Source organism: Lepidochelys kempii, chromosome 8 (genome assembly GCF_965140265.1).
Source record: "Lepidochelys kempii isolate rLepKem1 chromosome 8, rLepKem1.hap2, whole genome shotgun sequence".
NCBI lineage: Eukaryota > Metazoa > Chordata > Testudines > Cheloniidae > Lepidochelys > Lepidochelys kempii.
In genome coordinates this window covers 76,923,875-76,946,968 of record NC_133263.1, presented here as the reverse complement: position 1 = coordinate 76,946,968, position 23,094 = coordinate 76,923,875, and the positions used below count along the sequence as shown (strand labels likewise).

The window sequence follows — 23,094 nt, the reverse complement described above, 5'->3', positions numbered from 1 at the left end:
GGTCTTTCACACTGGTCCTCACATCTGTACCCTAGAGTTCAGAGTGAGGAAGGAACCTTGACAGAGCTGCTGGGTGTTCAGCTTCCTAGAAAATCAAGCTGTTAAGGAACTTTCGGATCTCTTCCCCTCCTCTTCCCCCACTCCCCCCCCAGCTTGTTATGGAGCACAAGTTGGTGCCTCCATAGAAAAGTACCAGGTCACCAAAGTCTATGTCAGGCAATCCAATGAGACCAAGGCTAACCTCCAGTTTTGAAGGAGTGTGTGCACCAAAATAAATGAGATCCTGTAAGGGGATCTACATCCCACATAGTGAGCATATACGGGGGAAGGAGGAGAGTTCCTCCTGTTTACAAGCAATGAGGCAGGAACCCACAGCTGCAACCAACAGAGAAAACAAGACCTGCTATAAAGTGGAGAGTATAGAGAAGGAAAGGGAGGCAAAAAAGACTGGGATAGAAAAGGAGGAAAAGCCCTGCTCCGGACTGCCTCTAAGAAAATAGCCAGGAGACTGCAAACCCTAACATTTGAAGGTCTAATAGACTTAATTGAAGGTGTGGGTCCAGGAACTGACCCAAGTGAGGACAAACTAAGAAGCGTCAGTCAGGAGAAGCTGAGACCCCTCAAAAGGCCACATCAAAAGGAAGTGACAGACCCTTTCAAAATCTGAGCTGGGACAACAGCCTATGTCCTAATACTGTATCAGGGAGAACTTACCCAAGGAGTAGAATTTATCTAATATCACTGCAGAATGCACTTTCAGTAAAATCCTAGGTTTTCCAGCAAAGTCTGGAGGGCCTCACAATCAACGTCTAAAATGTCAGGGTTCCGTTGTGAGAGCAATTAGAAGGACAATTTAAGGAGTATACTGCAGGCCAACACAGGGACAAGGGCTCTTAAAAACAGAAAAAGCATTAAAAAAAACCCCAAAACTGAGAAGCAAGTTATTTGTACTTTAAAGGCTAAATCTGTTATTACAGGCTCTATGTAATTCATCCAGTGGAGTCTGTTCCTTCAGATTTCTTAACCCCTAATGCCCTTTTTGTAGTATCATTGTCTCTGTTCATGGAGGGTCTGAGAGGGTATTTGTAGTTTTCAGATGTCCCAATTTAGATTTTTATAAGAGCACAGTTGTCCTAAGTACTGTTCTTTCATTGACAAGTTCAGTGCATCCGATGAAGTGAGCTGTAGCTCATGAAAGCTTATGCTCAAATAAATTTGTTAGTCTCTAAGGTGCCACAAGTACTCCTTTTCTTTTTGCGAATACAGACTAACACGGCTGCTACTCTGGAAAAAAGTTCACTACTAACATTCATTAGAATCAGGAAATAGTCTTCCCTTCTGGTGCTCTTCTTAGGTGTTAGAAGAGCTAGAACTTCTTTACATAAAAATGGGAATTAGGAGTCAATGAGTGGTGGTCACTTCTTTGAAAGGGCTGAAGAAAGAGATAAAGACAAGAGAAATATGCTCCAAATGAATCAGAATATATATCAGCAATGTTCTGGGAAGAACTTGTCAAATAGTATTGTTTCTGGTAGAGTGCATCATCTTCTATCTCTTGAGCTGAAGCAGCACTTCCATAGAGTACTGTAAAATGGGTGTGTGATTCTCCATATATTTTTACTAGACATGGAGTTAGATGTCTATACCTCTGCAAACAGAACATTTGATAAAACAGCTTTAGCCTCAGCTCTTGAAAAGTAATCTTACCATAATCTTCCTTGACAGTGGTGGGAGAAATGTGGGAGGCTTTGCCTCCCTGCCCCAGGAGCTGGAAAGGAAGGCAGCAGTAGCTTTCTCAGTAGGTTGGGGTGTTGAGTGAATTTTTGCCTCTTAAAAGGTCATTTCAGATACACAGCTCTCAGACAAAGCTACCATGATAGAGCGCACAAAGAGTCCAGGGGCAAAGCCTTAATGCAAATCCAAACATACATCCCTTTCACTAGTGTGTATAAGAGTAACGTTTTCAACAGTGTGCTGCCACTGAACTTGACTGAGGAACTCACCTGTCTTTTATTGGCTGCTATTAGATATCTGGCAAATTTTTCAAGCCCTGGTAAAACACTGTCCTAGAAAGCAAAAATGTAATTCCTTAACTGAGATCAACTATGTAGCCAGTTGGCCCATTGCCTCATAAAACAGAAGTGTTGGTTTTTATCACTGATATGTAATGCCACATTTATAATGGCTTAAAATAGTTGGCTGCTAAACATGATGGCCTAATTAGAGTGGAATGTAGACTCTCAACTCTTCTGCTAGTCTTGTACTTGGCTAAAAATAACTTAGTTAAAATATAGTAATGCATCACTTTTACAAACTAGAATTTGCCATAAACAAAGTAGATTTTGAACATACCTATAATACATAACAAAAATATAGCTTCATATACTGGGGATAATTCAGATTTCTATTAAGCTACTGGTGTATTAGTTTATTTTAGTTTCAGTAGCTTACCATCGGGATGACATTTGGTAGATTAATAGGAGATCTCTTTTCCTTTTAATTGAGGCTTTCATTTACATAATTTCAATGGCTTGTGATTTTTTTTTAAATGAGATGAAATATGGTACAGAAAAACTCCATTTGTACAGAGTTCCTAATAAGACAGTTATCAAATCATAGCATCACTCTTGGATACTTGAGCTAATGTGTAACATTAAACAATGACTATCCATAGATTTTGGGGCTGCTCACTTTTAATGCTGGGTTCCACTTTTATAGGTACATTATTAACCCCTCTGTAAAAATACGTGCATGGGTAAAATGGAAAATCCTTCTCCTAATTAAGAGGAGCCTAATTTCAATTTAACTCTTACAAAAAAGTAAATTATCAAGAAAACTCTCATGTTTGTGATGGGCGAACTCATAAGTCAATTTTAATGGTTTTTAGAACTTTCATCTCCTCCTGCTCATGACTCAAATTATCATTACGAGCAGAAATTTAAAATACTAAAACCTGTTTTAGTGTAACATGTCACAGCTGTCCACCCTCAGGAGAAAAAGCTAAAGATACGGATGGATATGCAACATTGACTCTCAGACTTGTACCACATGCATTATAATCTGAGGGGGACATTTCAGTGGTACAAAGGACAGTTTGGGGGCTCACTCCCATTTGCTGCCCTTTTTACCTTTTGAGAATCTCCCCTATACTGTCACATGCCATAAACTCATAACAATATCATTCAGTTTTCTCCCACACCCTTAGATACATATGTGATATCTTGTATCATGTAGAATAGATTCTGCATGCTAGATAAAGTTATGAAAGTATTTTATATGAAAAGTAAGCAGTAAAAGCATTTACATGTAGTACAGGTGACATAAAAGTTACATGCAAAAGCATTCTGTACTAGCACATAAAATGGTTTTTAATTAAATCATAACTCTATTAAATAGTCTGTCAGTTTGCTTCATTAACACCTTAGTGAATATATGCTATTTAAAAATATTAAATCGTAATTCATGAAGTATGTTATCTGTCCATGGAGGGGACGGGGGAATCAGTTGGCTGTTGTTCGCGATGTACAAGTATAAATGCTTTGCTAACTCCCAAATCAATAATGCTCAGATAAAAATTCTTTATATGACCAGTTATGTTAAATTAGTTAAGAAGGTACGTCTAGTAATCAGTAAGTGATATTTGAAATGTACTGAGAATTTGAAAATAGGTTACATAAAAATGCAAATTAGCTTAATATGGGAGACAGCAAGATAACTGCCTCGGCCAAATTCATCCCTACTGAAGTTACACATGGGATGAATTTGGCCCCATCCATGTTCCTCTGAAATGGCTTGAAACACTGTTTTCAATGGTAATCTAATAATGTGTATTCGTTTCCCAAGGAAATAAACACCTGTTTCAACAGATAGCACTTGCATAGTGACACAAATATTAGAATACATTCTTTATAGAGAAGAGCACATATTAAAACATCTGGATATATACTGGAAATATACTAAACTGGGCTGTTAGGATGAAATCATTGTAAGCATTAACAAATATAACTGAACTATAACATATTGTAGAAAATAATGTATATTTTCATGCAGAAGGCTTCAACCTGGAGTTATGGCCGAAAACTTTAGGTGAAAAACTCTCTCGATTGATTTGATTTTTCATGCTGATGTTAAAATTTAAGGTTTCAAAAAAGTATTGTAAACATCTAAAGTATGGAAATACAGTTAAGGTCACTCAACCAATCATAACTCTGCCCCTTTACCATTACCATATTGTCATGTTCCACTCAGCATACTTTTTCATAGCTCCATTTAAAAAGGTGTCTTGTATGGGTAATTTTCCAAAGAATAATTCAGTTAGTTTAAATTTGACATGTTATTTGAAGAGGTCACAATTTATTTTGCACATGGAATGCATTCATTGGTAGTACAGGGTATTGCATGTGTGCACCATACATGTATCTGATACAAAGGGCAGTCCTTTGTCCTTGCAGAAGTACTCATCTGTAGTATGGAAGCTGCAATGGGTAGACTCTGCTTCTTCCATCTCTGAATTTGCCTTTCACCACATAAGGGACTTGTCGACAAGGGGCTCAACTTGTCTATTTCCCCATCTCCTAAACATGAAAATGTTTGAGGATTTATTAATGTTATGATAAAATGCTGAAAATGAATTTTTTTATTCTAGTGTTTGTGTTGTACACATTTTGGGGATACTCACTGTTTTTCAGCTATTATCCAAGTACAGTTTTAGTGACGTTGAAAATAGTCCCAATAATGGTGCAACAAGAACTTAGGGAAAAAAATAGTAAGGAATCCATTGTTATGGCAGTTTATAAGATCTTGTTGTCTGTGTCGAAAGAACTAATTTTATATTTTGGCAGTTAATAAAAATCATGGTACAGCATATGTGGTCTTCTGAAAATCATAATACTTAATGACTTAAATGCAGTTTTCCTAACTTTGTTAATATAATAAAACAAATGAGTGAAAAATGGTTTATTACAGTTCCATAAATGGTGTTGGAATTTCACATACACAGAAAAACTACATGCTAAATTATACATAGCATAGCCAGGTCTGATAATGAAATGGAGGAAAGATAGTATATGCTTTAATTCTACATACTAATCTTGTTCCTAATTAAATATAACAAAAATTCACCAGAACAAGGAGGTACGTTGTTTCCCAGTGTTGTCCTGGTCTCTTGTGCCTTGGAAGATTCACACCTAGGTTTGTTTCCACTGTTGGCCTCCCCTGGGTGTTTTTTGTCAGGAGTAACAGTTCTAAGTTTGTGAATGGAGTTCTCTGGGATTTCCACTGCTAAGGGAGTGTGCTGAATCAGATGTCTATAACATGCCAGTTACCACAGTATCTAAGTGTGTTACTTGCCCATGTCCCCTTTCCAGATACAGCTACTTGCTGTTTGGGCTGTTATAGCCCCCTGCTGATTCATACCACCAAGGGAGGGGGCCATTTTTTGCAGATGCCACATCCCACTTTTAGGCCATCTGCCTTGAGGGTATTGCCCTAGTTTAATGCTAGCCAAAATTGGAGCAACCGAGGGATGAATATGGCCAAATGTATGGAGTTAATGCTGGGGTGGAAGCTGGAGATGGAAGTTTAGATGTTAATGTAATATCCTCCTGCATTACAATATTCTTGAATTAGAAATATTTCCACATCATAAGCGTAACTTCATCACTCATAAGGCACTTTTCTTTAGCTCTTCCTCCAGTATAATGTTTACACAATGTGACAAAGTTCCTTTTACATTTTAAAGGAGCCTTCATTGTATGTATTAAACTTGTCCTGCTGTTAGAGATGCAACCAGGAACTCGAAAGCACATGAGAATTGAACCCCATTTAATCATCGTCCTAATTGACACTGATTATTCTCATATAATGCAGTGCATTATGGTTATCTGTAACTTAACCAGATTAGTGTTACCAAAAACAAGAGCTGTGACTCAGATTAAATTTAAATCCTTATTTGCTAGCCTGGTAGCTCAGTAAACTAATGCTCCAGTCTGTTTAAACCTTCAGGTTTTTGGTCTTGATATTGAGTGGGTGTTGAGATCTTAACCATAGTTGCATTTGCCTCTGGGAGGGAGGAAATAGTCCATGTAGTTCTAGTAATCAAGAGAAGTAGTCACATCTGGTTTTGTGATTGAGTTCCATAGATGGGAAGCTTGCAATTGATTAGCTTTGTTCTTAAAATCAAAGACTACTGTGTTTTGCAGGAATTACTATCATGAGCTTCAAGGACCTTGGCAAGTAGTTCACTATAAAACCACACTTTCGTACAAAGAAATCCTTTAAATGTATGTATTTTAAATTGAATTTTCTGAATAAAGTTTTCAAGACCTAATATGTTAAATTGATTGTATAGAATGGTGTATAATCTCCAGTTTTTCAGAATGGTGCAGGAAACTACAACACGTTTAATCTTTCTGAGTTCTAGTAGCACATTTGTCTAATTATGTATCAAGTGAGAATTATAATCTTAGAAATCAATATGCTGTTGTACTGAAAGATTGGAACTTAATTATGGCCACTAAAAGTAAACATTAATTAGTTAACTCTTACAATTCCAATGGAATGCAATATTGAGAATAAAGTACTGGTCAGTATGTTTTTGCAAGTCAGGAGAATGAGAGTGAACAGTAATGCTTTAAAACAAATATATGCAATTCTTATTGAATTTTCATGTGGCCTCTTTTCAAAACCAAATTAAATGCTTGCTTGCAGCAAAAAAGTCTCAAATTTAATTGTATCTGCCTCCATGTGAGTTGCAGGTTATTTTATTAGCATGAATAAAAGCAATTTTTTTAATAAAAGGTATCTACGGTGTTTTGAGAATAGTCCACAAAATAATAAAATTATGATGGCAGATAATAAGAATCAAATGTCACAGTGTTACATAAACTTCAGTAAAATAAAAATCGTCTGAAGAATGAACAGACATGGGGGAAGAGGACTGGAAAATCAGTGAAAACTTAAATCTGTACTAGGTAGATTTAAATGCAGTTTCCAGAACAGATATCTGAAACCAAATGTTCAATACCTTTCAGGAGGTACACAATCAAGTACGATTTGATTTTTTTGAAAATTTTTGAGAAATGTGCAAATAATTTTTTTCCTCTGCTCTCTTCTCCATTTGGAAAATATTAATTTCCCTCCACCACTTTTTTGTAGGACACAAGCCAATGTGGCTGTGCATTTTGTTTGATATCACTTGATAGTTATGTGATTTTTTTTTTTTATGTACAGCTCTAGAAACGGCTGAAATCTTGCTCCTTCTGCTTGTTTGCTGCATCTTTAATCATGAATAAATAGTGACTTCTCTTTTGTAACAGAAGGGTATAGCCTAAACAAAAGATAATAGGAATTGACAGATGTTCTCCCACTCAGTTACATGGACTACAATTTGGAGCGTACACAGTCTTACAGTGTCTCTTAAAGTACTAAAGAATTACCTGCAGTAGGGCTCATTTCCACACATTTTAATGAGAACTTGATCTTTTCACTTTATAAGATATGTATTTAAGAGCACAGTGTTCCATACCAATCTTGTGCACTAAAATGCTGCAAAAATACGATGTTGAAGTTAGATCTTATGCAGGTATGACATATCTGCTAGCAATTCTATTCTATTTTCACTTAAGGTAGAATAATAATAACCTCTGTTTCAATTTCCGTTTCTTAACAATGGGGGTGATTAATGCATACCTTCCTTTGTAAAGTAGAGATCTAAGGATGAATATGAGAGGTGCTGGGTTAAGTGACTTGCTGAAGGTCATAGTGAATCAATGACAGAGCCAGGAATAGGACCCAGGTCCCCAGAGTCGCAGTCCTAGAGTTCTATATATTGAATCACACTGCCTGATCAGCTGTTAGAATTACATGGCTTCACAAACTAAACTCTGCATTCTGGGTTGGAAAAACGGGGTATACCTCTTTTTCTGTCTGTTAATCTCCTAACTCTTCCCTTCTTAATATGGCTATTTGAAAAATCTAGGTTCATATCCAAACTGTTCTCTGTTCATGTTCCAAATTATACTAAAGGTAGATGGGTTGTTGGTTTTTTGTTTTTGTTTGTTGGTTGTTTTTTTTTATGATTTAAATAAATTCCTTAATCAGAACCTAGGAAGAAAAGACAGCACTCCCTCTCTAAGCAACACTTTGTGAATAGACAACACCTTGTTGTCATTGTCTTGCAAACTAAATGCTTCAAAGCATACCAGAACTGAAAACTCTTCATGTTTCCACCTGTTACAATTAAATCAGAACTCTCTTCTGCTCCATATTCCTTATGGTGAATAAATTGGATAAAACAATTCAGATACACCATGCTATCAAAAAGGTCACTACAGCATAAGTATCAATTCTGGACTGTAGGGCTGTCCTTTTCCTGCTAGCAGTGGAAATTGGAGAATCTCATTTGAAATTGAAATTGCTTCCCTTTACTCAGTTGCAGCATTGATATCTTGATGCCTTCAACTCCATGCTAATCTCTCCCCAGCAGAGGAAACAGCATCAAGTTTCCATTCTTCATCAGTTTTAGGGTGGTTTTTTTTTCCATACATTTTAAATTGCAGGTTGAATAGTAAATTCAGTTTGCCCAAGAGGCTGATTCATGCATTATTTGGTTCAGAACTAACTGAGAAAGGGGTTAGGAATTTGAGTTTCGTTGGCTGGCATCAGTAATCACTTCCCTGTATCAGGCACTATAGACTCCATAAAGGCTACAAAACACCACATTGCTAGAATAGATACCAAAAGTGCTACTCTTACTTTTAGTAAGCATTCTTGAAAAGCTTTTGCCTGGTGTGCAGAGATTTAAAGGCCTACCATCTTGAATTTTAAGTGTTTAAATAGTTAGTCTTCAAGCTAGCAACCCAGGAGAGGTTGAGCTCATTAAGCCACTGCAGTAAGATAGCTAGTTCTGTGTTTTCCTATATGTTAGTTCTTAAAGTAGTGGTATCTCATTTGTGACCCTTGAGGGCTTACTGTGTTAACAAAATTTCAGTCTGACTACAAACTGAAATATGTTTCTTTTTTAAGTAGTGTCCTTGTGGGTGCTCCACTTCAGGTGTACATGCTTCTCTTGAGCCTTCGAATGGAGATTTTTCTGCTTGCAGTACCCATTCAGCCTCTTCGTGGTGGACACTGAGTCTATATAGGGATGTGTGGGCAAACCACCCTCAGTTCCTTCTCTACTTCCTTGGCCTGAGATGGAGCTCTAGGGTCTCAGAATGTGCCTATGCTATTTCTTCTTCTTATAGTTAAGATTAGTTAGTTGTTAGTAGTAGTTACACTTAGTTAGATAAGTGTTAGTAGTGAGAGGATTGCATTTATTTATTTTCCCCTCCTGTTTCTTCTTGGGGAGCCTTGTCTTCCTGGCAGGGCATGCCTGGCTTGCCAGGCTTCAAACTCTGCCTCTCCTGTTGAAAGGTTATGCCTGTGAGCAACACTAAGTGTGTCTGTTGTTTGGGGAGTCCCACATCTCCCAGAAGTGCAATTTCTGATAAGCCCTGAGGTCAAAGGCAGGGAAGAACAGAGAAATTAGTCTCAGACTCTTAATGATGGAGTGCTCACTTCAGCCAACATCTGAGTCAGGTCAGGAGACATCCTGTGCTCCCATTCATCAGTCTCTGGACAGATCCAGCACCCCTTCTACCTTGGTGCAGGCTTCCTCTAAGAACAGGAGGTCACTGGAGGCTTCTGAGAGGGCTCCCAGAAGGAGGAGTACAGACTCATCTGAAGGATCCTGCTCCAGGGTAAAAAAAAAAAGCCCAAGTCCCCTGCAAGATTTACGGTCTCTGAAGCCTCGACCTCTCAGCTCAGTAGCGTTGACTTGAAGGACACCTCTGATTCCAGCAGAGCTGGAAAGCCCTGGAGCTTAAGGGAGATACATGGCTCTCACAGAGCTTAGTACCCTAGACCAGGGACAAGGAGAGCAATCCTAAGCACCTCCGTCTGATACCATTGGGCTCTGCCCTGCTTTTGGCACTTACTCATTTGGCATCTTCCATACTGAGGAAACAGCAGCACCAGGCTTCCTTGGCACCTGCATTGGTACGTCCACCATTGACAGTGCCATCAGCTTTGGCTACCACATCCTTAGCTATCATGTTGGTACCAATTCCTTTACTCAGTACCTCAAGAATTTAGACATGCAAGGGACCAGTCCATAACAGATGAGCCAGAGTCCCTACTCCTCATGGATGCTGAGCATCTTTTGGTACTGAGATTTCAGTCTCTGGACTGCTACCATCCTCTGGTACCTCAGGACTCTCCATGCTTTTTTCTGGGGGTTCCTCCATTGGATGATTTTTAGGAGGATGAAGGAGACTTTCAATCAGTATCTCCTAGGTTTCCCCAACATATCCTGTTGGAACACATTCTCATACAGTCAAAGGGAAGATTGTGACCCTCATCAAAGATGTGGAACCAACCTCTTATATGCCGTTTCCACTTCCTTATGGGTTCCCCAATGACCATATTGGGATCCCTGGGCTGCTTACCGACAGCAATTCTCCAGACCACTAGTACCATCTCAAAGGGAGACTGGGGTTGTTCAGTCCTCTTTTCCCCAACCAATTCCCTGCATAGGAGGAGATATTTGAGGAACAGGAGGCCAGGGCTGATAAAGAGGCCACCCCTTGAATGCCCATCTTACCTTGTCTCCAGATGAAGCAATTATGCCTCAAGCACGTTCTACGGCTGATTTTCAGCAATTTCTAAAACTCATAAAGAGGGTAGCTGATGCTCTTCAAATTCCACTTGAAGTTGAGAGCGATTCACAACATAGTCAGCAATGCCGCCCAGTGTGGTGGTGGTCTTGGGGTGCTCCTGGATCCAACTAAGGCTGTGTGGCAAACACCTGCTACTATTCCACCAACATGCAAAAGGGCAGATAAAAAGTATTACATTCCCCCTCTGATTTCTTGTTCTCCACCTAATTTTGCCATGGGAGTCCTTAGTTCCTTATAGTCATCAGTCTTCAGCTGGTGCATGGCAGCTTGTACTTTCACGACCAATAATGCAAGGCTACGCCTGCACTGCTTTCAAAGTTAGTTCAGAATGACCTATTCTACAGTCAAAGACACCTTGAACAGACAGGTGATGGCTCCTCTACAAGTGAGGAACTCCTGGGATTGGTGGAAAGATGAACTCAATATCTTCATGGGCATTCCCTTCTGTCACCCGACTCAATCACTAACATGAACAACAGATGTTTTGCTGTTGAGATGAAGAGCTCATCTCAATGCTCTCATGACTCAGGGCAAATGGACAACTCAGGAAACCAATCTGCACATCCCTGAGCTCCAACAGATTGCTGCCAGGAATCTCTGCCCCCATTTCTTACCTCTCATTGGGGCAAATCAATCAGGGTCATGACAGCCAATGTGTCCTGCACGTTCTAGATCAACAAGCGGAGAGGAGCAAGATCCCCCTCTCTGTGTTGAGAAACCATGGAACTGATGCATGGCTCATCAAATCCAAATTTTGGTGGTCTATCACCCAGGCATTCAGAACACCCCAGCCAAGGTTCTCAGCAGACACTTCTCACAGGACTACAAATGGGAGCTAGACTCTCAAGTTCTCCACAGTTTATTCCAAAGATGGGGTCTTCCAGAGGTGGATCTCTTCACCACCTCCAGGAACAAGAATTGCCGTCTTTTCTGCTCAAGAGGGGATCTGGGCCACCACTCCTTGGGGGATGTCTTTCTTCTGTCCTGGAAGAAGAGTCTGCTCTATGTGTTTCCTCCAACTCCGCTGATACTGAGGGTGGTGAACAAAATCAGACAGGACAGGACCAAGGTTATACTTGTACTAACCTGGCTGAGACAAACTTGGTACCCTTACCTCCTGCATCTGTGTCTTCAACGCTCAAGGTCCTGACCACTCGTTTTCTCCTCTCACAAGATGTGGGTCACATGGTTCACTCCAAAACGCCTTCACCCTGGTTCTCCACCTCCGAGCATGGTTCCTGACTGGGTCGCAAGGTTAGAATCAATCCTCATGCTCTGCGGAAGTGCAACAGGTATTACTGAATAGTAGGAAATCAGCCCATACTACTTACCTGCAGAAATGGAAGAAATTATTCCACTAGTGCTGTCATTGCCACTTCCTGCCTGGATCTGTGCCTCTTTCAGTCATCCTGGATTATCTGCTGGATCTGAAGAAATTGGGGTAGTTAAGGTCTGGCTGCAATATCAACTTTTCATCTGACTACACAGGGGTTTTCAATATTTGCTCATCCTGTATCATCCAGGTTTATTAAGGGTTTGGGGAATCTCTACCCGCTGAGTAGAGCTCTCACCCTGACCTGGGACCTCAACCTGGTACTCAATTACCTTATGAAACATCTATTTCAATTTATGACAACCTGTTCTATACTTTATTTATCTGTGAAAATGACCTTCCTAGTAGGTTTCAGAGTGGTAGCCGTGTTGGTCTGTATCAGCAAAAACAACGAGGAGTCCTTGTGGCACCTTAGAGACTAACGGATGTATTTGGGCAAAAGCTTTCATGGGCAAAAACCCACTTCGTGAGATGCATGGAGTGAAAAATACAGTAAGCAGTATAAATATCACAGCACATGAAAAGATGGGAGTTGCCTTACCAAGTGGGGGGGTCAGTGCTAACGAGGCCAATTCAATTAAGGTGGACGTGGCCTATTCTCAACAGTTGACAAGAAGGGGTGAATATCAAGAGAGGGAAAAGTACTTTTTGTAGTGACCTGTCCATTCCCAGTCTTTATTCAGGCCTAATTTGATGGTGTCCAGTTTGCAAATTAATTCCAGTTCCGCAGTTTCTCGTTGAAGTCTGTTTGTTTAAATTTTTTTGTTGTTGAAGAATTGCCACTTTTAAGTCTGTTGTTGAGTGTCCAGGGAGATTGAAGTGCTCTCCTACTAGTTTTTGAATGTTACAATTCTTGATGTCTGATTTGTGTCCATTTATTCTTTTGTGTAGAGACTGTCCGGTTTGGCCAATGTACATAGCAGAGGGGCATTGCTGGCACATGATGGCATATATCACTTCGGTAGATGTGCAGGTAAACGAGCCCCGGATCGTGTGGCTGTGGTTAGGTCCTGTGATGGTGTCCCTTGAGTAGATATGCAGCCAGAGTTGGCAACAGTGTTTGTAGCAGGGATTGGTTCCTGGGTTAGTGTTTTTGTTGTGTGGTGTGTAGTTGCTGGTGACTATTTGCTTCAGATTGGGAGGCTGTCTGTAAGCGAGTACTGGCCTGTCTCCCAAGATCTGTGAGAGTGAGGGATCATCCTTCAGGATAGGTTGTAGATCCTTGACGATGCGCTGGAGAGGTTTTAGTTAGGGGCTGTAGTTGACCGCTAGTGGCATTCTGTTACTTACTTTGTTGGGCCTGTCCTGTAGTAGGTGACTTCTGGGTACCCTTCTGGCTCTCTCAGTTGGTTTCTTCACTTCACCAGGTGGGTATTGTAGTTTTAAGAAAGCTTGATAGAGATCCTGTAGGTATTTGTCTCTGTCTGAGGGATTGGAGCAAATGCGGTTGTATCTTGGAGCTTGGCTTTCTAGTAGCTATCACACTGGCATTTAGAGTTGGGGAAACAGGTGCCTTGATGGCAGTTTTTAAGCTCCTCCTTTATGGTATACATCAAGGAGAAGTTTCAGAGTAACAGCCGTGTTAGTCTGTATTCGCAAAAAGAAAAGGAGTACTTGTGGCACCTTAGAGACTAACCAATTTATTAGAGCATAAGCTTTTGTGAGCTACAGCTCACTTCCTCAGATGCATATCGTGGAAACTGCAGCAGACTTTATATATACACAGAGAATATGAAACAATACCTCCTCCCACCCCACTGTCCTGCTGGTAATAGCTTATCTAAAGTGATCATCAGGTGGGCCATTTCCAGCACAAATCCAGGTTTTCTCACCCTCCACCCCCCCACACACAAATTCACTCTCCTATGTATCTATGGATACTCATAAAAAACCAACCTTCCACACAAGCTTCCTCATGGCTGGATTTTACTAAAACTAGACAAGCCATTTACAACGCACACTTTGCTTCTCTACAAAAGAAAAAGGACACTAAACTTTCTAAACTACTACATGCTACAAGGGGCCACAGCAATGGTTCCCTCAACCCACCTAGCAATATTGTTAACCTATCCAACTATACTCTCAGCCCAGCAGAAGCAGCTGTTCTATCTCGGGGCCTCTCCTTCTGCCCCTCCACCCCCACGAACATGATACAGTTCTGTGGTGACCTAGAATCCTATTTTCGACGTCTCCGACTCAAGGAATATTTCCAAAATACCTCTGAACAGCATACTAATCCACAGAGGTCTCCCTACCAACACTACAGAAAGAGGGATTCTAGGTGGACTCCTCCTGAAGGTCGAAACAGCAGACTGGACTTCTACATAGAGTGCTTCCGCCGACGTGCACGGGCTGAAATTGTGGAAAAGCAGCATCACTTGCCCCATAACCTCAGCCATGCAGAACGCAATGCCATCCACAGCCTCAGAAACAACTCTGACATCATAATCAAAAAGGCTGACAAAGGAGGTGCTGTTGTCATCATGAATAGGTCAGAATATGAACAAGAGGCTGCTCGGCAGCTCTCCAACACGAGTTTCTACAAGCCATTACCCTCTGATCCCACTGAGAGTTACCAAAAGCAACTACAGCATTTGCTCAAGAAACTTCCTGAAAAAGCACAAGATCAAATCCGCACAGACACACCCCTGGAACCCTGACCTGGGATATTCTATTTACTACCCAAGATCCATAAACCTGGAAATCCTGGGTGTCCCATCATCTCAGGCATTGGCACCCTGACAGCAGGATTGTCTGGCTATGTAGACTCCCTCCTCAGGCCCTACGCTACCAGCACTCCCAGCTACCTTCGAGACACCACTGACTTCCTGAGGAAACTTCAATCCATCGGTGATCTTCCTGATAACACCATCCTGGCCACTATGGATGTAGAAGCCCTCTACACCAACATTCCACACAAAGATGGACTACAAGCCGTCAAGAACACTATCCCCAATAATGTCATGGCTAACCTGGTAGCTGAACTTTGTGACTTTGTCCTTACCCATAACTACTTCACATTTGGGGACAATGTATACCTTCAGATCAGCGGCACTGCTATGGGTACCCGCATGGCCCCACAGTATGCCAACATTTTTATGGCTGATTTAGAACAACGCTTCCTCAGCTCTCGTCCCCTAAAGCCCCTACTCTACTTGCGCTATATTGATGACATCTTCATCATCTGGACCCATGGAAAAGAAGCCCTTGAGGAATTCCACCATGATTTCAACAATTTCTATCCCACCACCAACCTCAGCCTGGTCCAGTCCACACAAGAGATCCACTTCCTGGACACTACAGTGCTAATAAACAATGGTCACATAAACACCACCCTATACCGGAAACCTACTGACCGCTATTCCTACCTACATGCCTCCAGCTTTCACCCTGACCACACCACACGATCCATCGTCTACAGCTAAGCTCTGCGATACAACCGCATTTGCTCCAACCCCTCAAACAGAGACAAACACCTACAAGATCTCTGTCAAGCTTTCTTACAACTACAATACCCACCTGCAGAAGTAAAGAAACAGATTGATAGAGCCAGAAGAGTTCCCAGAAGTTACCTACTACAGGACAGGCCTAACAAAGAAAATAACAGAACGCCACTAGCCGTCACCTTCAGCCCCCAACTAAAACCCCTCCAATGCATTATTAAGGATCTACAACCTATCCTAAAGGATGACCCAACACTCTCACAAATCTTGGGAGACAGGCCAGTCCTTGCCTACAGACAGCCCCGCAACCTGAAGCAAATACTCACCAACAACCACATACCACACAACAGAACCACTAACCCAGGAACTTATCCTTGCAACAAAGCCCGTTGCCAACTGTGCCCACATATCTATTCAGGGGACACCATCACAGGGCCTAATAACATCAGCCACACTATCAGAGGCTCGTTCACCTGCACATCCACCAATGTGATATATGCCATCATGTGCCAGCAATGCCCCTCTGCCATGTACATTGGTCAAACTGGACAGTCTCTACGTAAAAGAATAAATGGACACAAATCAGATGTCAAGAATTATAACATTCATAAACCAGTCGGAGAACACTTCAATCTCTCTGGTCACGCAATCACAGACATGAAGGTCGCTATCTTAAAACAAAAAAACTTCAAATCCAGACTCCAGCGAGAAACTGCTGAATTGGCATTCATTTGCAAATTGGATACTATTAATTTAGGCTTAAATAGAGACTGGGAGTGGCTAAGTCATTATGCAAGGTAGCCTGTTTCCTCTTGTTTTTTCCTACCCCCCCCCCCAGATGTTCTGGTTTAACTTGGATTTAAACTTGAAGAGTGGTCAGTTTGGATGAGCTATTACCAGCAGGAGAGTGAGTTTGTGTGTGTATGGTTTGGGGGGGATGTGAGAAAACCTGGATTTGTGCAGGAAATAGCCCAACTTGATTGTCATGCACATTGTGTAAAGAGTTGTCACTTTGGATGGGCTATCACCAGCAGGAGAGTGAATTTGTGTGGGGGGGTGGAGGGTGAGAAAACCTGGATTTGTGCTGGAAATGGCCCACCTGATGATCACTTTAGGTAAGCTATTACCAGCAGGACAGTGGGGTGGGAGGAGGTATTGTTTCATATTCTCTGTGTATATATAAAGTCTGCTGCAGTTTCCACGATATGCATCTGAGGAAGTGAGCTGTAGCTCACGAAAGCTTATGCTCTAATAAATTGGTTAGTCTCTAAGGTGTCACAAGTACTCCTTTTCTTTTTTCATCAAGGAGAAGGGTTCTATAAGCCCACATCCTAAATTCTTACCTAAGCGTCTCTTGGTGTTCCACGTGAATCAATCTATCTAGAAGTGTTTTTCTTCTGAAGCCACATAACTCTTCCGCAGGAGTCCTGGATGTTAGAAGGGTGTTGCCCTTCTACTTTGGGTAGGATTGAGCAATTTCAAAGATCCCTAGCTGTTCATCTCCTTTGCGAATAGATCCAAAGGATCCACAATTTCAGCTCAGAGACTGTTGAGATGGATATCTTGTCATTTGCTATGAGACTGCAGGCATTCACCCTCTTCAAAGGGTGATAACACATTCTAGTAGGGCTGCTTCCGTACAGGCTGTGGAAGCACCTACCAAAAGATATCTCCTTTTTTGCATGAAGCTACCAGAGGGAAAAAGAGACACACAGAACCAATAACCAGTTGTAGCTCATGGAGTCTGTGTTCCAGCCCAGTTTTAGAACAGCTTAGTCTCCTCTTGCTTGTGCCGGCTAACGGTGGTTCAGCTATTCTTTATCCCTGCACCCTCTTGCCCCGACACATAACCTGGGAGGGAGAGAGTAGGAAATAGCTATGCAGACTCTATAGCCAGTGAGGACTCCTCCATATTATGGTAATCCTCATCAGGGAATGTGTGGGTGGTTTCTGTTGCCTGCTTGAACAGAGTGGAATTGCCGTTGGCACTAAGGCTTTGGACCTTCAGGTGTGTGTTCATGAATGCATTTTATTTCTTTGTCAGCATGACACTCTGCAATAAAAGCAGCATTTTGTAAAACATGACATCTTGCCCCTTGTGGAAAGCACTTTACATTATTATATTCCAACAGCTCAAAGTTTGGATCCTTTGAATTTTCCTGGGCTTTTAAAATCAAGTTATTTGCTGCCTGCAATGATTTCTCTGCTAACCCATTTGTACAGGCTTGACATGGTATACTTGAACTGATGTATCAGAATTGCCAGATGATCCACTTGTGAATTGTGGACCCTTATGTATTAACTAACGTAAAATCCCATGATAAGTAAGCTGTAACTGAGTGTCTTATCACCTTACTTGTTACGTTGTTGCACGGTGGTTGAATTTGAGTAAAAGTCCACTAACAAAATGATCTTTTCCATTTAATACAAGTAGATCTATGCCAGCCTTGGACCAAAGGCAAACGGGAATCTCTTAAAGTTGCTGTGGTGCATATGCATTCTTTTTGCATTTGCTGTATATCTTGTACTTGGCTACTGTATCATCAGTGATGGCATTTATAGAATCATAGACTTTAAGGTCAGAAGGGACCATTATGATCGTCTAGTCTGACCTCCTGCACAATGCAGGCCACAGAATCTCACCCACCCACTCCCGTAACAAATCCCCTGACTTATGTCCGAGCTATTGAAGTCATCAAATCATGGTTTAAGGACTTCAAAGTGCAGAGAATCCTCCAGCAAGTGACCCGTGCCCCACGCTGCAGAGGAAGGCGAAAAACCCGCAGGGCCTCTGCCAATCTACTCTGGAGGAAAATTCCTTCCTGATCCCAAATATGGCGATCAGCTTAACCCTGAGCCTGTGGGCAAGACTCACCACCCAGCACCCAGGAAAGAATTCTCTGTAGTAACTCAGATCCCATCCTATCTAGCGTCCCATCACAGGCCATTGGGCATATTTACCACTAATAGTCAAAGATCAATTAATTGCGAAAATTAGGCTATTCCGTCTCCTCCATAAACTTATCAAGCTTAGTCTTGAAACCAGATATGTCTTTTGCCTCCACTGCTCCCCTTAGAAGGCTATTCCAGAACTTCACTCCTCTGATGGTTAGAAACCTTCATCTAATTTCAAGTCTAAGCTTCCTGATGGCCAGTTTATATCCATTTGTTCTTGTGTCCACATTGGTACGGATCTTAAATAATTCCTCTCCCTCCCTGGTATTTATCCCTCTGATATATTTATAGAGAGAAATCCTATTTCCCCCTCAGCCTTCTTTTGCTTCAGCTAAACAAGCCAAGCTCTTGGTCTTATGAAAGGAGACTGGTTTTCCATTCCTCAGATCATCCTGGCAGCCCTTCTCTGTACCTGTTCCAGTTTGAATTCATCCTTCTTAAACATGGGAGACCAGAACTGCACACAATATTCCAGATGAGGTCTCACCAGTGCCTTGTATAACAGTACTAACACTTCCTTATCTCTACTGGAAATACCTCGCCTGATGCATCCCAAGTCCACATTAGCTTTTTTAACAGCCATATCAGACTGGCGGCTCACAGTCATCCTGTAATCAACCAATACTCTGAGGTCGTCGTCATCCTCCTCCTCTGTTACTTCCTCGTCATGCGTCCCCAGTTTATAACAAAAACTCTTGTTGTTAATCTCTAAATGCATGACCTTGCACTTTTCACTATTAAATTTCATCCTATTGCTATTACTCCAGTTTACAAGGTCATCCAGATCTTCCTGTAGGATATCCCGGTCCCTCTCTGTATTGGCAATACCTCCCAGCTTCGTGTCATCCGCAAACTTTATTAGCACATTCCTACTTTTTCTGCCAAGGTCAGTAATAAAAAGATTAAATAAGATTGGTCCCAAAACCTATCCCTGAGGAACTCCACTAGTAACCTCCTTCCAGCCTGACAGTTCACCTTTCAGTATGACCCATTGTAGTCTCCCCTTTAACTAGTTCCGTATCCACCTTTCAGTTTTCATATTGATCCCCATCTTTTCCAATTTGGCTAATAATTCCCCATGTGGACCCGTATCAAATGCCTTACTGAAATAGAGGTAATTTAGATCCACTGCGCTTCCTTTGTCTAAAAAATTTGTTACCTTCTCAAAGAAGGAGATCAGGTTGGTTTGGCAAGATCTACCTTTTGTAAAACCATGTTGTATTTTGTCCCAATTACCATTGATCTCAATGTCCTTAACTACTTTCTCCTTCAAAATTTTTTCCAAGACCTTGCATATTACAGATGTCAAACTAACATGCCTGTAGTTACCCGGATCACTTTTTTTTCTCTTTCTTAAAAGTAGGAACTATGTTAGCAATTCTCCAGTCATACGGTACAAGCCCTGAGTTTACAAATTCATTAAAAATTCTTGCTAATGGGCTTGCAATTTCATGTGCCAGTTCCTTTAATATTCTTGGATGAAGATTATCTGGCCTCCCCGATTTAGTCCCATTAAACTGTTCGAGTTTGGCTTCTACCTCAGATGTGGTAATATCTACCTCCATATCCTCATTCCCATTTGTCATCCTACCATTATCCCTAAGCTCCTCATTAAAGACTGAGGCAAAGGATTTGTTTAGATATTGGGCTATGCCTAGATTATCCTTAACCTCCACTCCATCCTCGGTATTTAGCGATCCCACTTCTTCTTTCTTTGTTTTCCTCTTATTTATATGGCTATAGAACCTTTTACTGTTAGTTTTAATTCTCTTTGCAAGGTCCAAATCTACATAGTTTTTGGCCTTTCTCACTTTATCCCTACATGTTCTAACCTCAGTAAGGTAGCTTTCCTTGCTGATTCCTCACATCTTCCACTCCTTGTATGCTTTCTGCTTTTTCTTAATCACCTCTCTGAGATGCTTGCTCATCCAGTTAAGTCTACAACTCCTGCCTATGAGTTTTTTTCCCCTTTCTTGAGATGCAGGCTTTTGATAGTTTCTACAACCTTGACTTGAAGTAATTCCAGGCCTCCTCCGCCTTTAGATCCACAAGTTCTTCAGTCCAATCCACTTCCCTAACTAATTTCCTTAATTTTTTAAAGTTAGCCCTTTTGAAATCAAAAACCCTAGTCACAGATCTATTTTTGTGTATCCTTCCATTTAGTTTGAACTGAATTAGCTCATGATCTCTCGAACCAAGGTTGTCCCCTACAACCATTTCTTCTATGAGGTCCTCACTACTCACCAAAACCAAATCTAAAATGGTATCCCTTCTTGTTGGTTCAGCAACTACTTGGTGAAGGAATCTATCAGCTGTCACATCCAGGAAAATCTGAGCCCTGTTGTTATTACTAGCACTTGTCCTCCAGTCTGTATCTGGGAAGTTAGTCTCCCATGATCACACAATTCCCATTAGTATTTACTTCATTAAAAGCATTAAAGAAGTCTCTATCCATATCCAAATTGGATCCCAGTGGTCTATAGCTCACCCCAAGCACTATCCCAGAGGAGGCTCTAGTAGCTTTCTTCCCCAGTGTGATTTTTTCCCAGACAGACTCTCTTATCCGTTCCATCACTACTTCTTTCTTTACACTCTACCTCATCATTGATATACTTACCAAGAATATAGGACATCTTGGACTCTATTGTTATGCTTATTAGTAACAAGATGGGCGCTGTGAATTGTTTAGCATTGGGATACACAGTCACGCTGGGCCAAATTTAGAGGTGATGCATAAAGTGGTGTAAATTAAACTATCTTACACTACTGTAGGCTTAGCCGTATTCACACCCATTCTACTGATTGTTGAGTTGTTCTGATTTACACACTGAAGAGTCAGAAGAAGGTGTATAATTTTAAAGTTGCCCTCACTCTACTTTTAACACTTAAGAAACCCTTCAGCTATTTTGAGAATCCCATGGAACATTGAAGGACTTGTCAAAGAACTGGCTAGTCCAGTGGTTTTCAGATGACGGGTTGCGACCCAAAACTGGGTCGTGGAATGTAAAACTGGGTCGCGGCAACTCTGGTCAGTGCTGCTGACTGGGCCGTCAAAAGTCCCATCGGTGGAGCTGCCCGTCTAAGGCAGGCTAGTCCCTGCTTGTTCTGACACTGTGCTGTGCCCCAGAAGTTGCCAGCAGCAGGTCTGGCTCCTAGGTGGAGGGGGCCATGGGGCTCCGCACACTGCTTCCACCCTGAGCATGGGCTCTGCACTCCCATTGGCCAGTTCCACAAACCTGGAGCCCCTTCCTGCACCCCAAATCCATCCATCCTCATCCCCAGCCCCACCCCAGAACCTGCACCCCCAGCGCAGAGCCCTGACCCCCTCCCGCACCCCAATCCCCAGCCCTGAGTCCCCCCCAAACCTGGAGCCCTCTCCTGCACCCCAAACTCCTCATCTCTGGCCTCACCCCCATCTTGTCCACTTTCCCCAGGTCCCTTTCTGCAAAACTGTCACTTAGCCAGTCAGTCCCCAGCCTGTAGCAGTCAGTGCATGCGATTCTTCCATCCTAAGTGCAGGACTCTCTACTTCTCCTTGTTGAACCTCGTCAGATTTCTTTTAGCCCAATTCTCCAATTTGTCTAGGTCACTTTGGACCCTATCCCTACCCTCCATCTTATCTACCTCTCCCCCAAGCTTAGTGTCATCCGCGAACTTGCTGAGGGGTGCAATCCATCCCATCATCCAGATCATTAATGAAGTTGTTGAACAAAACTGGCCCCAGGACAGACCCCTGGGGCACTCCACTTGATACCGGCTGCCAACTACACATCGAGCCATTGATCACTACCCTTTGAGCCCGATGATCTAATCAGCTTTCTATCCACTTTGTACTCCATTCATCCAATCCATACATTTTTAACTTTCTGGTAAAAATACTGTGGGAGACCATATTTTAAGCTTTGCTAAAGTCAAGATATATCATATCCACCACTTTCCCCATATGCACAGAGCCAGTTATCTCATCATAGAAGGCAATCAGATTGGTCAGGCATGACTTGCTCTTGGTGAATCCATATTGACTGTTCCTGATCACCTTCCTCTCCTCCAAGTGCTTCAAAATGGATTCCTTGAAGATCTGCTCTATGATTTTTCCACCGACGGAAGTGAGGCTGAGCAGTCTGTAGTTCCCCCAGATTCTCCTTCTTCCCTTTTTTAAAGATGGACACTATATTTGCCTTTTTCCAATCATCCGGGACCTCCCCCGATCGCCATGAGTTTTCAAAGATAATGGCTAATGGGTCTGCAGTCACATCAGTGAACTCCCTCAGCACCCTTGAATGCATTAGATCCGACCCCCATGGACTTGTGCTTGTCCAGCTTTTCTAAATAGTCCTTAACCTGTTCTTTCACACTACATGTTTCTAGATCTAACTTCTACAATTAATTTATTTTATGACTACTTTGTTTTGAGGACCTAGGTTTTTTTAAATGGCTACATATTGTATGTACATTCCTTGCAAATAGATCTTAGCATACTTTGGGTGCTAATGTTACATTGTTTATATAATACTTACTTTTGACATTTACTACCTGTTTTCCCCTCCAGTGAACTTTGTAAATTTCAGAATAGGACTTTATGCTCTGAAGTGCAGTAGAGATCAACTTATTTCTGTTTATTTTAATTTTATTTCTAGGATGCTCA

At 41.6% G+C, this 23,094-nt stretch overlaps 1 protein-coding gene across 9 annotated transcripts in view; it reads left to right on the top strand.

Annotated features, from left to right (window-relative positions):
- PKN2 (protein kinase N2) overlaps positions 1-23,094 on the top strand; it is a 136,081-nt gene that overhangs the window by 24,451 nt on the left and 88,536 nt on the right. Inside the window, exon 1 of one of the 9 annotated variants that reach the window (XM_073357143.1) lies at positions 4,659-6,281. The exons of the other annotated variants lie outside the window; for them this stretch is intronic. The gene's annotated coding sequence lies outside the window, so the exon portion shown is untranslated. Of the gene's footprint in view, positions 1-4,658; positions 6,282-23,094 lie in introns of those variants that run through there. 9 annotated transcript variants of the gene reach the window in all.